The sequence below is a fragment of the Procambarus clarkii genome, chromosome 84, assembly GCF_040958095.1.
Source record: "Procambarus clarkii isolate CNS0578487 chromosome 84, FALCON_Pclarkii_2.0, whole genome shotgun sequence".
Taxonomy (NCBI): Eukaryota; Metazoa; Arthropoda; class Malacostraca; order Decapoda; family Cambaridae; genus Procambarus; species Procambarus clarkii.
This window is the reverse complement of record NC_091233.1, coordinates 17,974,118-17,990,719: the sequence shown is the minus strand read 5'-3', so window position 1 is coordinate 17,990,719 and position 16,602 is coordinate 17,974,118. Positions and strand designations below refer to the sequence as shown.

The 16,602-nt window shown below is 44.1% G+C and overlaps 1 long non-coding RNA gene across 1 annotated transcript in view; it reads left to right on the top strand.

Moving 5' to 3' along the window:
• The window catches only part of LOC123774878 (uncharacterized), a 329,931-nt gene extending 315,117 nt beyond the window's left edge, over nt 1-14,814 (top strand). The window contains exon 5 of the long non-coding RNA XR_006775001.2: nt 12,866-14,814. This is a non-coding gene — a long non-coding RNA (uncharacterized lncRNA). The remainder of the gene's footprint in view (nt 1-12,865) is intronic.
• The last annotated feature ends 1,788 nt before the right edge of the window (nt 14,815-16,602 follow it).

Sequence of the window (16,602 nt, the reverse complement as noted above, 5' to 3'; positions counted from 1 at the left end):
CATTATAGAGAAATAAGGTAATAGGGGACCAAAAATGGGAACTATTTGACAATTGTCTAAAGACAGGTATACTACAATACATAATCTCTCTCTCTCTCTCTCTCTCTCTCTCTCTCTCTCTCTCTCTCTCTCTCTCTCACACACACACCAGAGAGAGAGAGAGAGGTACGGTTGGAAAGGTAGGGAACATAGGAGTTTATTTTTAAAGGAAAAGGAAGATGAGGAGAGAAGGCTGGTGGAGAACACAAGAGGCAGAAGATACAGGGAAGGAGAAAGATCGGAAGATGGAGTTGAGAGCCACACAGACTGGTAAGGAACCCTACCATCAATCATGCACAAAGTTGCACCACTCAGAACAGGTTGCAACGCAACAGATTGCTCACAACACCCTGACATTAGGGACGATTCCGCCAAGATCTGAAGCGCACAAAGGTGACCTTCTTAACCAGTAAGAAGGTCACCAAGCTGCCAGAACGAGCGGTGTGCCAAAGCGGTGCCGTTCTCGACATTATCGTGAAGACAGTGCTTGGAGCAAGACAATGTCCTGCAGGCTTGGCCTTCGATAATCGCTGGAATAATTTTAGTGAGGGTGAAGGCAAGACCCAATATACGTGAAAGTGTATTCAAAAATAAATTTTCAGATGTAACATACATCCTTTCTCAAGTAGCTGTATACACTGCATCGTTGTATACAATGTTCAGAACGCTGTATACACCACCTTGAGAAAGATGGTGTATGGATTCGGTGTATTTCTGTGTGTGTGTACTATTCATGCCTACAGGATCGAGCTGTTTGCTCTTGGATTAATCATTTTTTTATGATCTATTGATCACTTAGTGACCTGTGAATGATTAAGTACTAATTAGGAATAAACCTACCCTCTAAACGCTATTTGTTCCGCTCACCTGGATTATCGGGGATTCGAACCAGGGGCCTCACATGTGCCAGACGGTTGTGCAACCAACCTGGCCATAGATGCTCACCCTCTGTTGTGTTCAACGCACAGAGCTGAATGTGTTGAGACTAATCGGTTGGGCGTCGATTTTGCTTCTTGCAGGGTCGGCGTTCGATTCCCGATGGTCCAAGAGGATGGGCTCCTTTCTCTCTCCTCCTGCTCATACCTCAGCTCCTTTTTCTTATATCCCTTCCGGGTTTTATATACTCATATAAGGGGGGAACCGGCTTGGCCCGGGTCTCTCTCCGTCTCTACTCCTCCCTCTTTTCCAATCTCTCACCCACCCATCTCCTCTATCATCGCACTGTATGCCCCTCTTCCCATCTACGACCCCTTTCTCCTCCCTTCTCCAACTTTCTACATCAAGATCTCCCTCTCTCTTCTCTCCACTCTCTCTCCCAATCTTCCCCCTCTCTCCTTCTCCTTTATTCTTCTCTCTCTCTCTTCATCTGTCGCCCCGCTCTCTACTTCTCTATCTTCAACTATTCCCCCTCTTCCATCTTTTTCCCTCTCTTCAAATATTCCCCCTCTTGTGTCTTCTTCTTTCTCTTTCTCTAGTACCTACCCCGACCATCCTATGTCTGTCCCATGCCTTAGGCTATTCACTCTGCAAAGCTGACTGAGGCTAATCTGAAGCACGTGGCCTCCATTCCTGGAGAGACAAACAAATAGACTTTCTTGTTTGTAGATACACCTTACCTTATGCGCATTCAGCTTCTAACTCCCTTACCTTCTCTAACTCTGTCCATGGAGGACAGAAGAAAATGTATATATGCTGGTTAGCATTGTAAATGTGTGGCCACGTCTGTGGTAGAAAATAATAATAATAATAAAAAAAATACTCTGCTCGTTTATTCATTCTGCTTGTGAACAGTTATGATTATTCATATTGTTCTACACGAATGTATGCAGACGAGGAGTCACAATAACGTGGCTGAAAAATGTTGACCAGACCACACACTAGAAAGTGAAGGGACGACGACGTTTCGGTCCGTCCTGGACCATTCTCAAGTCGGTTGTGTTAGAAATGTAGCTAGAAATGGAATGAATAACTTTAATCATAACAACTGATGTAAAAGTTACAATTCTGGCAGGACTGGATAGGGTAAAGACAGTTTATACATACCTACATTTTTTTATAAATTAAAATACATTTAGTTTACAATTTGAATGATGATATATGTTGGTAAAATAATGTGTAGGTTTACCATTAATTAGAGCAGTGAGGCAGATACAGGAGTCTAATGATGTAGATATCTCTGAGTTGGTATAAGCTGCCATCGGACCCAAACACAGGATTATCCTAACCAGTAGGAAACCGGTTCAGACAACGCCTTACGTTGGCAATTAGAGTGGAGTGCTTGTCTGAAGATCGCTGTAACGTCATTCCTTTTCCAAGTGCAGTCTTAGACTGTTTCCTCCGCAAGCTGCCCCTTAGTGATGTGATTCGCTACCGTCCCTACCAATCATGTGCGCTCATTGATGGTAAGTCGATTTACTCAACGTCTATTGGTCGATGCAACCATCTCTAAGTCTGATTGGTTCCCGCTTATTTGAATTTAAAAACAAAATGCGAGCCATGTTAACTCTTCAGCCTAGTTTAGTCTGGCAGGTAACAATGCGATTGGTCGCTTGGCAAGTTTAAATAGCCTTCGCGAGTGAATGAAAATCCCTACCCTATTCACTCTTGTTCGACGAGTCTAATTAAGAAGCTGGTTGAAAACCGATTAGCGTAGAAGGGAAAGTTTCAAGCCCGCTAACAGGAGTCGGTAAATCTAAACTACTAAACCACACAGTGAAACAAGAAGAGGCTCTGCATCTTGCAACATTGCCTACAGGTTTAAGTAGAAGCGTTGATTGGTGAAATTGGAGATCTTGACCGGAAATATTGACTGCATTCTTGAAATATTGACTTCAGGTGTTCGTCATATTCTCATAGTATATTCTACTTAGCGTCAAGAACTCATTTGTTACATTTTAATTAACTGGGCAAACAGGTTCACTATACAAGGGGGAGAGAGACCTACCTAGGGGGGATCTCATAGAGAGGGGAAAGGTCTCGTTTCCCCTGAGGTAAGTTGCACAAGGGGAAGCTATTTCATCCCTCATCGAGGCTCTCACTACATCCAATATTTTTGTAATCTCTCTCACCGTATCTCATTTTTTTCCCTATTTCTGTTTCTCTCTCATCTGAAGCCTCCATCGCGTACCTGAATTTTCGCACTTTATTTGACCCTATGTCTCTCTCTCTCTCTCTCTTTCTCTCTCTCTCTCTCTCTCTCTCTCTCTCTCTCTCTCTCTCTCTCTCTCTCTCTCTCTCTCTCTCTCTCTCTCTCTCTCTCTCTCTCTCTCTCTCTCTCTCTCTCTCGCCACCCCTCCCTCCCTCTCTCTCTCCACCCCTCCCTCCCTCCCTCTCTCTCGCCACCCCTCCCTCCCTCTCTCTCTCCACCCCTCCCTCCCTCCCTCTCTCTCTCCACCCCTCCCTCCCTCCCTCCCTCTCTCCACCCCTCCCTCCCTCCCTCTCTCCACTCCTCCACCCCTCCCTCTCCCTCCCTCCCTCACTCTCTCCACCCCTCCACCCCTCCCTCTCTCCACCCCTCCCTCCCTCTCCCCCTCCACCCCTCCCTCCCTCTCCCCCTCCACCCCTCCCTCCACCCCTCCCTCTCTCTGCCACACACCCCGGACTTCAGCAATCCCTAAATCGGTTAATACTGACAAACACTTCAATAACCCGAGCGTAATATTCGCCGGGAAACCGTTTCCTCGTTCCACCTCGATGGTGTTGTTATCGGCTGCGAACGCTGCCACCAAAATACGATCTATTATGGGACCATTTTGAATGGTTTCTCATTTCGCCTTGAGATGCAAGGGTAATTCCCCCCCCCCCTCTGGCGCCCCCTTGGGGCCCCCGGGGGGGGGGGGGGAATGGGGCACCTAGTCGATGGTTGACACCCAGCAGGTGGATGGCAGTGAGTAAATGGCTGTCTGCAGGTGATTGGCCCTGATTAGGTGGTTTGGTTGCGAGCAGTTTGTTGATACTTGGCATCTTGGTTGTGTTGAGGGTGGTGGATCTTATACAGCATGGTGGATCATATAGTGCATGGTGGATTATATAGAACATGGTGGATGTAGTTAACATCACCCTTCAAAATACCCTTCCAATTAGTTTCTATGTCTTTAGAAGACACCAGACCATAGTTACAAATAGGGAAAACTACCAGTTAAACATTTAACACAACACTCAACCGTTCCATAAGCTATATAACAATAATACTTTCTATATGTAACTTCATTCTTTGCCAGAAGAATGTCAGCCTCGAGTCGTCAAGGTGGACATTCGAGTGAACCTCGAGGACCAGAGCAAGGAACGTCATCCGTCTCATTTCTAAGTGATGCTTAAAATCCACTCGAGAATGTCAATTGAAGCAGTAAAAGCCGCGAATATATGTCAACCGAGCGACTTTCTAACAAGCTCTCAATCATAATAAACATCTCAAATCCTTACCAGAGACTTCGAAGGACGTAATTACCTGAAATACAGACATAATAACCCCAATTCGCTGCTTAAAATAATGTCTTAGTGCTTGAGCTGGCATCTTAATTATAATATAACCGGATTACATCAAAATGCTTTTAAGGAAGGTATCTATTAAAAGTTTTTATATGGAGTGGCCATCAAGAAGGCTCTCAAATTAGCGGTTCATCCCAAGAGGGAGAGAACCGGCTCTCAACTTGATGTAAAAACTCATTCCTAAAGTTGGGGCTCTGAGGCCGGGCGTTTGAGCCTTGACCGTTACTCGCCAGCCGAGATTCAAATTCAAATTTCAAATTTTGAATTTGTGGGGCAGGAGTTAACGCCAGTTAATGACGTCACTGTTATGTGTTAAAGCATGTTTCGAGATGTTTCATTGTGTTCGCCTGGAGATCCACTTCTACACTTCTCTCATCCGTTAGATTCAATCCTTCTTACATCCATTCATCCATCAGTCAATCCGTCCTCAACATCCTCTCACATATGTACAAACTAACACACGCGCACGCAAACACACACACACACGCAGATGAAAACTATCGAAAACAAATCATTCTTGCTTTCGTCTCTCTCCTTTCAATTCTTTTTCCCTTCCACCATCTCTCCCACTCTCCCTATACATCCCTCCCTCCCTATACATCCCTCCGTCCATTCCTCCCACCCTCCGTCCCTCCCTCCCACCCTCCGTCCCTCCCTCCCACCCTCCGTCCATTCTTATACATCCCTCCAACACTCCCTCCATACAAGGGGAATCAAACAATGTATTCTTGGAGGACATTTCTCTGCCATCTAAAGCAAAATAAACTCCTCAGGTATCTCTCCTTCTTGGAGAGTTCGTCCTTGAGAGACACTTAACGCTGCGCTGTCATATTGCCTTAAGAAAACAAGGAAATGCTTCCTACAATCTTGCTTAGGCACTTTGTTGTTGAAATTCTTCCTCGTCTTGAATCTGTACCAGAGATGGTGTGGAGAATATTGGGTGCTCTGGGTAATAGTTTAGGGCTGAGTGGGTAGAGGGGTGGTTCAGGTTCAGAGCTAAGGGGTTCAAATTCAGGTTCAGGGCTGGGGGTTAAGGTTCAGGGCTTGGGGGGGGGGGTTCGGTGGGGAGTGGATAAACTTCAGAGGTTTGGATAAATGCTTCGAGATGTGATGTAGGTCTATGGGGGAGGATGAGAGATTTTCTACCTCTACCCAGTTTATCTACCTGTACCCAGCCGTTCTACCTAGCCTTCTCTCATGATCTTTCTCTATTACATCTATTTTTCTATGAGTGTCTCATTGTGAATAATTGCATTGTCTGATAATGGGGAGGGAGAGAGAGAGAGAGAGAGAGAGAGAGAGAGAGAGAGAGAGAGAGAGAGAGAGAGAGAGAGAGAGAGAGAGAGAGAGAGAGAGAGGAGAAACAGTGAAAAAATAAACAAATTCATGGGAGTTGCTCTTGCAATGTTCATTGGCAGGCAAGTTGCATATCTCTAGGCCCGTTGCAAGCGCATTTAACTGCCAGGCCTGGGTGGTGGCCCTTCCCTAAGCACAGCTAAGTATGCCAGTGGCTCTAATGTTGCAGTACTCAGCAGCATGTCCCAGCAGGATCTCCTAACAGGATATCCTAGGATCAGGAGGAGGGAGGCTGGCTCCTCACTAGTGGCTCACCTCACAAGTGGCTCACCTCACAAGTGACTAAGTAGCGAGGCCACTTAGCCACTTAGAGATAAGTTAGTCAATGATTCACAAGGCTGGAGAATTTATGTTTACTAAATTTTAATTTTCTTTGAAATTGCTTTGTTTAATACTATCTTCTTTCATATTTCTTTGATTCGTATTACTTTGATATTGTTTTGCCTGCCCATCTGCACTTACAAAAGTCCTCTTTAAGAGCCTGTACTCACAATTGTCCTTATTTCCAGCATTTACTCACAAGAGCACTGCTTTACCAAGCTGGACTCAGAAAAATATCCCACAGTATAAGTGCATCTGTGCAACCAGTATCAATCAATTGAAAAGCTTCTGTCCAGAGTAATGGCTTAGCATGCCTCAAAAGGCAACATCCTGTTTGGCTGAGAGGAGCCTTAGTAACCCTAAGATGCTGATGCTGGATAGCATGCTGAGATAAGAGAGGAGGGCAGCATCATGTCAGATCCACCAGTTAATTCCAAGGAAACGACTGTGCACCATTGTGGAAAATATCCTGTTTCGATTATCTGGATTTCGGTAGTGGATAGATCACAGCTTTGTGTAGTAGAGAGGATGTGGAGGATAAAAGGATTTGGGTGTGATAGAGTTTGAGAGATTTGTGCAACTAACAATTTTAAGGGGAGCTAGAGCACTGCTTGTTTTCAACTCTAGTAGGTTAGAGCCGTGATAGATCTCAACTCTAGAGGGAAGGAACTCGATAGTCGTTCTCAACTCTATATTGGGTCAAAGCTGCGGAAGCTCGTAATTCTGTTCACCCTAGTTAAATCTTGTCATCCCTAATACACTCATCTACACCCTTGCATCCCCCCCCCACTACACCCTATCTGAACAAACCCACCAGGGCCGTGACGAGGATTCGAACCTACGTCCGAGAGCATCCCAGACGCTGCCTTAATCGACTGAGCTACGACATGGTATAAGAATTGCAATCAGAAATTCTACTGAATTTACTTGGATCCTGTCCTTAGATACACCCTATCTTCCCTTATTGCACCTTCACTACACCCTGTCCTCCTTGTGTACACCTTGTACTTCCAACACACTACACTCTGACCTTCACTGGTACATAAACGCAATTTCAAGAATACCACACCCGACACACGCTGGTTTAGCGAAACCATTTGTTGCACTCCTTTGCAACAATGCACCCTAGTGTTTGTGTGTGTGTGTGTGTGTGTGTGTGTGTGTGTGTGTGTGTGTGTGTGTGATTTGTTTCAGTTCCGACAACCCATTTAGAACCCTCTAAACTAATTAATGGGGACCCAATATAGGTCAATCGTGAACCCTGAAGTCAATTAGCCTATTACGGGGGGTCGTGCAAGCAATTACCCTATACTCAGAGCTGCCTTTAAGGGCCATTTGGGAAGGTCAATATGATCACCGGCTTGACAATGTGCGATATAAAGTTAACTGAGCTGATGAGCCTTCCACCTGCACATCAGTTATGCAATTTAATGTTGCAAGTCGCTTGCAAACTTGCCTATTGTGCTTTGCCTTATGCATGACTGAAGCTGAGAGTGATTGATGAAGATTGAAGATTAAGCCACCCAAAAAGGTGGCACGGGCATGAATAGCCCGTAGGTGGTAGCCCTTTGGAGCCATTACCAGTATCAAAAGCTGATACTGGAGATCTGTGGAGGTGCAACTACACCCTGCGTGACGGGAGATGTCTCCCGTGAGCTGAGAGTCTCAATCTTCACTTCTTATCGTCTCCCATTTGCCCACGTCACTGAAGTTGTGAGTATATATTAGCAATGTCTATGTAGCTCACTCAAAGATCCCCTTTCACTCAGAAAATACAAAATCTTCCAATTACGGGTTATTCATGCCCGTGCCACCTCTTGGGTGGCTTAATTTTCATCAATCAATCGGCTCTTTCGGGTATGTAGTTTTGATTTGGGTCTCCTTGTTTGTGCACACTTGAGAGATTTTGTAGGTGGTGATCATGACAGAAACGTCGTCGTCCCTTCACTTTCTAGTGTGTGGCCTGGTCAACATACTTCAGCCACGTTATTGTGACTCATCGCCTGCATGTGTAAATAATAGTACTAGTCGGGAGTACTAGCACCTCTGGAATCAACCGCCTGATACTCTCAAGGTAACCGCTTAGGTGAGACAAACAATCCAATTAAATCCACAAGGGTGTTAATGAACTATCTTGAGACAGCAGTTTCCAGTGAGAAGTGAATAGTTAATTTTGTTAAATATCTACAAACGTAAAAAGCACTGTAGTTAATTTGCAAAATAAAAGTATAAATTCAAATTATTATTAATTTATATAAATCTATGATACACATAAACGATTCAACTTAAAATGGTCATTTTGTTTAAGGCATTTGAGCTCCCTTATAATTGAATGCATTTAATTAAGTGCCCTAGAGAAATGCAGATTAATTAAACCCAAGAGAAATTAGGCCTCCGTCTGAGGTGAAGTCAAGGATGTAACACCTTAATTACCATGTATTAATTAATTACAGCATGGTTAAGTACTTGTAATGATAATACCAACATCGTTCACAACAGCCTGGTTGCCTGTGTAGGCATTACTCTGGAAGGTAATAATTGCATTTCTTTCCAAAATATTTCTACTCTCCCAATTAGGCAAGCATTTCCTCTCTCTCTCTCTCTCTCTCTCTCTCTCTCTCTCTCTCTCTCTCTCTCTCTCTCTCTCTCTCTCTCTCTCTCTCTCTCTCTCTCTCTCTCTCTCTCCATTTATTATTATTTTTATTGTTATGTTTTAGTACTTATCTCTCCATCCCCTCTTCAGTAACCTGTCGTACGATAATTGTAATATTTTAAAAACAAAAACACACACAAACAAACACCCGCCACATACGTAATACAGACCTTTCTAAAACTTATATATTATCCACTGTCATTGCAAGCTTAGCTTGCAGGTGAAAGAGGTGCATTTGCAGCCTTGCTGAAGTAGCAGTTGCAACATCAACAGCAGCAGTAAACATAGCTGTAACTTCAGCAGTAGCACTGCCAGTAGCAGTAGCAGAAGCTGGTGGAAGCAGCAATGGGAGTACCAGCATCATCGCTACAAACAATACCAGCAACAGTACTTGCAACAGTAGCAATGGTACCACCATCGTTTATGCAATACCCAGCAAAAGCCAGACCAAACATAGACTTCAAATTAGCACGAGAATTTGGTTTCACTTCTAGGTTTCGCTATTATGCAAATCCCTCTCTCCATGTGAGAGATTCTGGGCTCCCATAAGGGGGGATGAAAGTTAACTCGCCGTCAACAGTTTGATCTTAGAGGCAATTACCGTCGTCGGTCATTAAGTCGAAGGATACAGCATGATGGGTATTGTACCGCGCACACGCACGCGCAAACACGCGCTCTGAGGCGAGGCCAAGGAGCCAGAGCTCAACCCCCGCAAGCACAACTAGGTGAGTACTCATACGTACACACACACACACACACACACACACACACACACACACACACACACACACACACACACACACACACACACAGGGGCCGGTGGGTGGCTGACTGGACAGCACGCTGGTCGCGTGATCCTGTGGTCTCGGGTTCGATTCCCGGCGCCGGCGAGAAACAATGGGCAGAGTTTCTTTCACCCTGATGCCTCTGTTACCTAGCAGTAAAATAGGTACCTGGATGTTAGTCAGCTGTCACGGGCTGCTTCCTGGGGGTGGAGGCCTGGTCGGGGACCGGGCCGCGAGGACACTAAAGCCCCGAAATCATCTCAAGATAACCTCAAGATAACCTCACCATACCCCGTGCTACTTGGAACTTTTTGTTCTGGGTAGTGAATCTTAAACAAGAAACAACAACTCAACCACAACCAAACACACTTGAGGCAGCGCAACCACACACGGAAAAAAACAAAAATCCAAGGAAAAACCTGGAAAAAACACCATTCCTCTCAACTGTCAGACACCAATATATATATATGAACTACGGACCAGCAAACCCAACAAAGTCAGCATCTCACAACAGTTCCATGAATCACCCGTCAATTTCCCCTTCCAGAATCCATCCTGTTCCATATATATTCTGTTCTGCATTCCTCTCATACCACCCATTTCACCAATATACTTTTGAGGTAAGTATGAAGCCAGAATACCCTTTAGAAGTTTAGAATATTTAGGTATGTATACGCTAGCATACGTCATCTAGGCTTTTTCATCAATATGTCTGTGTGTCTCTGTCTGTCTGTCTGTCTGTCTGTCTGTCTGTCTGTCTGTCTGTCTGTCTCTCTGTCTGTCTGTCTCTCTCTCTCTCTCTCTCTCTCTCTCTCTCTCTCTCTCTCTCTCTCTCTCTCTCTCTCTCTCTCTCTCTCTCTCTCTCTCTCTCTCTCTCTCTCTCTCTCTCTCTCTCTGGTCCATCACCGCTGTTTCCACCCAACCCGGTACTGGCTACCATATCGGCAGACGGACAGACAGACTGACCAGTTTCATATCAACTCTGGACACCCGGACCCAACCAACACTCTCAATATAAAACCAAGCATATTGCCTCCGCCAACCCGGAGCAGCCAACATTGTCATGATATTAATAACACTTCCGTCATTCACAGTGTTATGTGGCGGGCCAGTCTTATGGGGGAGGGGAGAGAGAGAGAGAGAGAGAGAGAGAGAAATATCACTGGCTAACACCCAATCCGTCTGGGTATTGGAGATATCACACACACACACACACACACACGAAAACTGGTATTAGGGTGTGACCGAACCTCACATCAGACTCTGAGAACGACGGCGACGTTTCGGTCCGCCCTGGACCATTATACGACTCGATAATGGTCCAGGACGAACCGAAACGTTGTCGTCTCCTCATCTTCTCTGGTGTGTTTTGGTGTGGCATTAACTAGATGGTAAATCATTATTATGGATAGTTATATTGCAAATGGCTAGAAGCACAGCCCTGTTGTTCATCGCAGAGGTCAAGGATTCTTCACTAAGGTAATGCTTGAGCACTGACCTGTGATCCTTCCCAAGAAGAGGTCAAGGTCAACTTGAGTGTGTTTACCCTTCCTGAGTGACCCAGCCTGACCCCGTACCTCTGTGTTTTAATTCGGTCCCCCCCCCCTCTCTCTCTCTCTCTCTCTCTCTCTCTCTCTCTCTCTCTCTCTCTCTCTCTCTCTCTCTCTCTCTCTCTCTCTCTCTCTCTCTCTCTCTCTCTCTTTCTGCATCTAGAGTGCTGAGTGTGCGTAAGTGGAAAGAACGAGAGAGAGATCTGTATTCTGAATTTACGCGCGCGCGCGCGCGCACACACACACACACACACACACACACACACACACACACACACACACACACACACACACACACACACACACACACACACACTCAAAACACAACCCACAAAGCCTTCACAAACACCAGAGCGCCTCGCATCTCATATTCACAGTTGATGACAAACAATTTTTTTGTCTGACACGAGTCCAATTTTTCCCAATGTGTAAACAAACAACTGATAAACGCACTGAAACAAGCGTCAATGGCGGCGTTCAAAAATATATCATTTATATTTCTGTCTCGTTGAACGTGTGGGGACATTTGGCTAGTCATGGTTACACATTTAATAAAATAAAAAAAGGCTTTTGTGTTTTTTTAATCGTTATCACTTTCCTGTTATTTTATTTATATGGTCCATCACTCAGTGTAAGCCTTGATACGTCCTTAAATTTTAGTTAGGTACTTTTTTCATTTTCCTAATTATTTTTAGTAAAAGTTTAGCCTAAAATTATTTTTAGTCAAAGTTTTTTTTACTGTCCTTGTATCTCAACTCTTTGTTCAAATATCAATGTTCGTTAGTTATTATATATAAGCTCTTAGTCTATCCAGCCGGTCCTCCTAAGCCAACGTTAAGAAAACGGTCAATTTTGTCGGAAAAATCTGATACACACAATAACATAGTATCCCCTTAAAAAATAGAGAATGGGTGATTCCGTGACGTCATCGACGCCGTATATTTACATTATCCTAATTCTGTTTATACAACAGTCTAGTGTTTAAATTTAATAAAAAGTGTTCACTAGTACTGAATATAATTACTAACACCAAAATATAGCTTGACTCCCTCTTTACTGTAAAATTAAGTTTAGAAGTGGAACCACCAAAACATTCGAGGGAGCCACATCTCTTACACTCTGTACATCAACAACAACACGCTGTAGAGAGCTCCATAAAGGTGATTAATCGTTAGACACCCAGATTACATGTCAACAACCACCAACACAGCCTCTCAACAACTACAGCAAATTAAGTATCCGACTGTCAGTATTCTGTTTTAAATAGATGCATCCTTTTAGTACAGATAGGTAGCAGGGGCCAGATTCACGAAAGGACTTACGCAAGCACTTACGAACCTGTACATCTTTTCTCAATCTTTGGCGGCTTTGTTTACAATTATTAAACAGTTAATGAGCTCGGAAGCACCAGGAGGCTGTTTATAACAATAACAACAGTTGAGTGGCAAGTTTTCAGGCTTGTAAACTGTTTAATAAATGTAACCAAAGTCGTGAAAGATTGAGGAAAGATGTACACGTTCGTAAGTGCTTGCGTAAGTGCTTTCGTGAATCTGGCCCCAGGTTATTTGCATGAAGAACCCCCCAACAAAAGTACGTTTACACAACACCCTTATATTTCATGTCATACCTGTAATTATATGTTTAGAGAAACATTAATTCTTTGTACTCGGCAGGTAATTGTGAATTGGAGTAACAAGAAGCCGAGCAGACAGTTGGGCCTTACAAAAATATTTCCTAGCTGTACGCCAAGTCTTGTAGGCCTCCTGAACAGCCGCCATCAGCCACCATTACGTGGCACTCAGAGGCACAGGGCCACACCCATCTTTGATGCAACAATTACACAGCCTTAGCAGGCCCTTTCTACAGGAACAGCTAAGCCCCTTTTTTGTTCTATATTGTAGAAGTGGTACTCATTATTAATTAATCATTGCCATAATAATAGTAGATTAGACCACCATATGTGGTATGATATAATTATATAAGGTAAACAATTTCTGGTTTAAGAAGGAGCAATCTCAAAGTGGTTTAAGTTGCAAATTGTCCCCCCAAATTATGCGAGATTATTTGGAGGCCTGGTCGACGACCGGGCCGCGGGGACACTAAGCCCCGGAAGCACCTCAAGGTAGCCTCAAGGTAGGTAGGAGATAATTTCAGGCAGTTGAATCAAGTACATACAGTTCACTCACTTAATTACTTACTCACTTGAAAAATTATCTTATTAAAGTCAATTTAAAAAAGGACAATAGCTCCCAGGATTTTCCCACAAATTTAAAGTGTCCGCTCCTAACCTACCAGAGGACCCAAAAGAGAAAATGGATCAGTATGTCACTTCCATTTTCTAGTACGACAATTTTTGGCCTTAGGTAACACATACGAGCGAAAAGCGACGTTCTGTGCATGAGGACAGTTTGTCTATCAAAGTATGCAACTACTTTGTCTAGCCTCATATCTCGGCTTTTAGTCTGTCTCATATCTCCTTCAGGAACATAATGTACATAACTCTTCAGAAATGTTCCCGCGATAGGATGCTGGAATTCGACACGTGATTTAAGCGAATACAAAAAGAACAATTTTCCATTAAAAATTATGATTCCTGCTTTAAAGCATCAAAATCTTCAATTACCCTCATATTTCTTATGATTTCCTGTAGATTTGCTGTATATTTATTTGTCTTTAAAGTTAACATTCCCACTGATTAGCTTTAATGGCTAGACTTAGGGAATGTGATAAATTTTTAGAGTACTGTCGAAGATATTTTTATGAATTCATCCTCCAGTGAGGAATGAGTTCCCTATCCTTCAGTGAAAGAAGAATCAGACTTTTCCTTGACATGTAAGGGTATTTAAGATCTGAAATGTGGTTCACTTGCGTCGAAATTCCTTAATGTGTGCATTCTTGTTCACGCAGTTCCTGCTCAATTCTGCCTAATGTGATCGTTCTTGAAAAGGATGAAAGGAAAAGGATGAATCTTTCCTGTAAATGATTCCATCTCATTTACAAGAAAGGCACGAGGATATTTATTTAAATCTTGCATCAGAAATCGGCCATAGGGAACAGTATTACCGATTAACAACATCATTCTGGCCTCTTTGTGTATTGCTTGTGGAGGTCAAGGAATTACAATTCACACACTAGATCACACACTAGAAAGTGAAGGGACGACGACGTTTCGGTCCGTCCTGGACCATTCTCAAGTCGATTGTGTCGACTTGAGAAGGTAGAAACATCGTCGTCTCTTCACTTTCTAGTGTGTGGTTTGGTCAACATATTTCAGCCACGTTATTGTGACTCCTCGTCTGTATATTTTATCTCTCCGCTGGAGAGTCAAGACCTAGTAATATCCTTAAGTGCTGGAGCCAAGACTGCTGCATACTGCCGCTCCTCGGCTCAAAGAGACGTGAGCTGGGGGAATGTGAGGTTCGGATCTGTCAAGTAACAATAATTCACAGGAAAGTAATCATACCAATACCCTGGTACAGTCCGGAGGGATCCCTTCGGCCAACTCTGGAAGGTTGACTGAAGATTTCAGTCTTCCGCAGGTTGAAACCCACAATATTCCTCTTGCTTGCGGGTACCTATTTACTGATAGGTGAACAGAGGCGTTAGGTAAAGGGAAACATTAAACGATGACCAAACCACACACTAGAAAGCGAAGAGACGACGACGTTTCGGTCCGTCCTAGACCATTATCAAGTCGATTTTGATATTGGTCCAGGATGGACCGAAACGTCGTCGTCTCTTCACTTTCTAGTGTGTGGTCTGATCAACGTTTTTCAGCCACGTTATTGTGACTCCTCGTCTGCATTACCCCAAACGCTTCTGATACATACCTTGCCTTCCCCACGGGTATCGAACCCTGCTAGAAGTAATCACTATCTATAAACATTAATGCATTAACAAAATCTAGTTTAGCTACCAAGAAGCGTTTCCCAAAAAAACATTTCTTTGACTCTCCGGGATACACGTCTCATGTATGCAAGTGTATCATCGTCGTGAAAGACAATTTAATTCACTTGGGGGGGAGGTTATTGTGGAATCGAACTCGGATCTCTGAATTGTAAAGTCTGTCCCTGTAGCAATCAGACCAGGGTGCTTGGTGGTTATTGAGACGGCCGAGTTTTCCAGAGGGCCGAGTTTGGATCTCTGATTATCGAAGTGAAGCACATGATCAATGGATATTGTTCGAAGCGTTTCTCCTAGAGGTGTTGCCACACTGGGTGCCAAGAGTGCTCCGTCTACCCCACCCACTTCGAACACCTCCCCTCTCACCCCCCTTACAAAACCCCCCTCCTCAACGTCACTATTCTTTGATGCAGAAAGACTGTATCAACGTCCTCGACGCAAAATCCAAGATCCTGTGTTTGATCCCCAGACAGAACAGGAACGGTTGAGCACGTTTCCTTGCACCTGATGCATCTTTTCACCTAGTAGTAAAAATAGATATTCCGGAATTAGGCAACTGTTGTGTATTGCATCCTGAGAATGGCCCGTAGTTGGCTCCCCCCCCCGGTAAGGGGTGGGGGGGGGGGAGGGACTTCAATAAACATTAGTATATGAGAAAATCCACCAGGGCTGTGAGGTTAGCTCGAACCTTCGACCCCAGCTTAGCCAAGCCGCGTACTGTACCTCCAACTATTACAAACTAATTCCTCTCCCTGGCGACAGGAATTATTTAACTCCAACGATCGTTGTGTTGCGTTGCTTAGCGTGCAAAGTTAAGCGTTGCGGTCCCGCTTCAGTGTTTCAAATGTTGCATTTTTTTAAGTGAAGGTTTGGCTTGCAACAAGGCACAGCTCGGCCTTGTTGCAAGCTGTCACCCCGCGCTTTGCACGCCGGAATAAAGTTGCATTATTAAATCAGACATGTTTGTTTGTGTTAATCGCTGATATAAATGACTAGCTCCCACGCCTGGATGTAGTGCGCTGAGAATGTTTTTTTTTAGGTTATTCTGCAAAGCTTTTTTTCTGTGTCGGTGAACTATAGTGGTTTACTTGTCGTAGGGAGGAGAGAGGAGGGGGTTACGATGGTCGTAGGTAGAATGGGGTTACGATGGTCGTAGGTAGAATGGGGTTACGATGGTCGTAGGTAGAATGGGGTTACGATGGTCGTAGGTAGAATGGGGTTGTTTGTGTATGGGGGAGGGAGTTGTGACTCTGGTTTTGGAGAGAGTGGGAGGAGGTGGTGTATTTATTAAGTCAGTTCTTTCACTGGACCTGAACTGGACACTGGACTTAACTTTTGTTCCCGTGAACATTAAGCCTGTAATTAGGATTACTGAGGTCCCCCGTAGATCCTAGGCTAACTTCTAAACTTCCCCATTAGGCAAACCACAACAGCTGGCTAACTCTGGGTACCTTTTTACTATTAGGTAAACAAAGGCATCACGTTAAACGGCACCTCAGGGGATTGA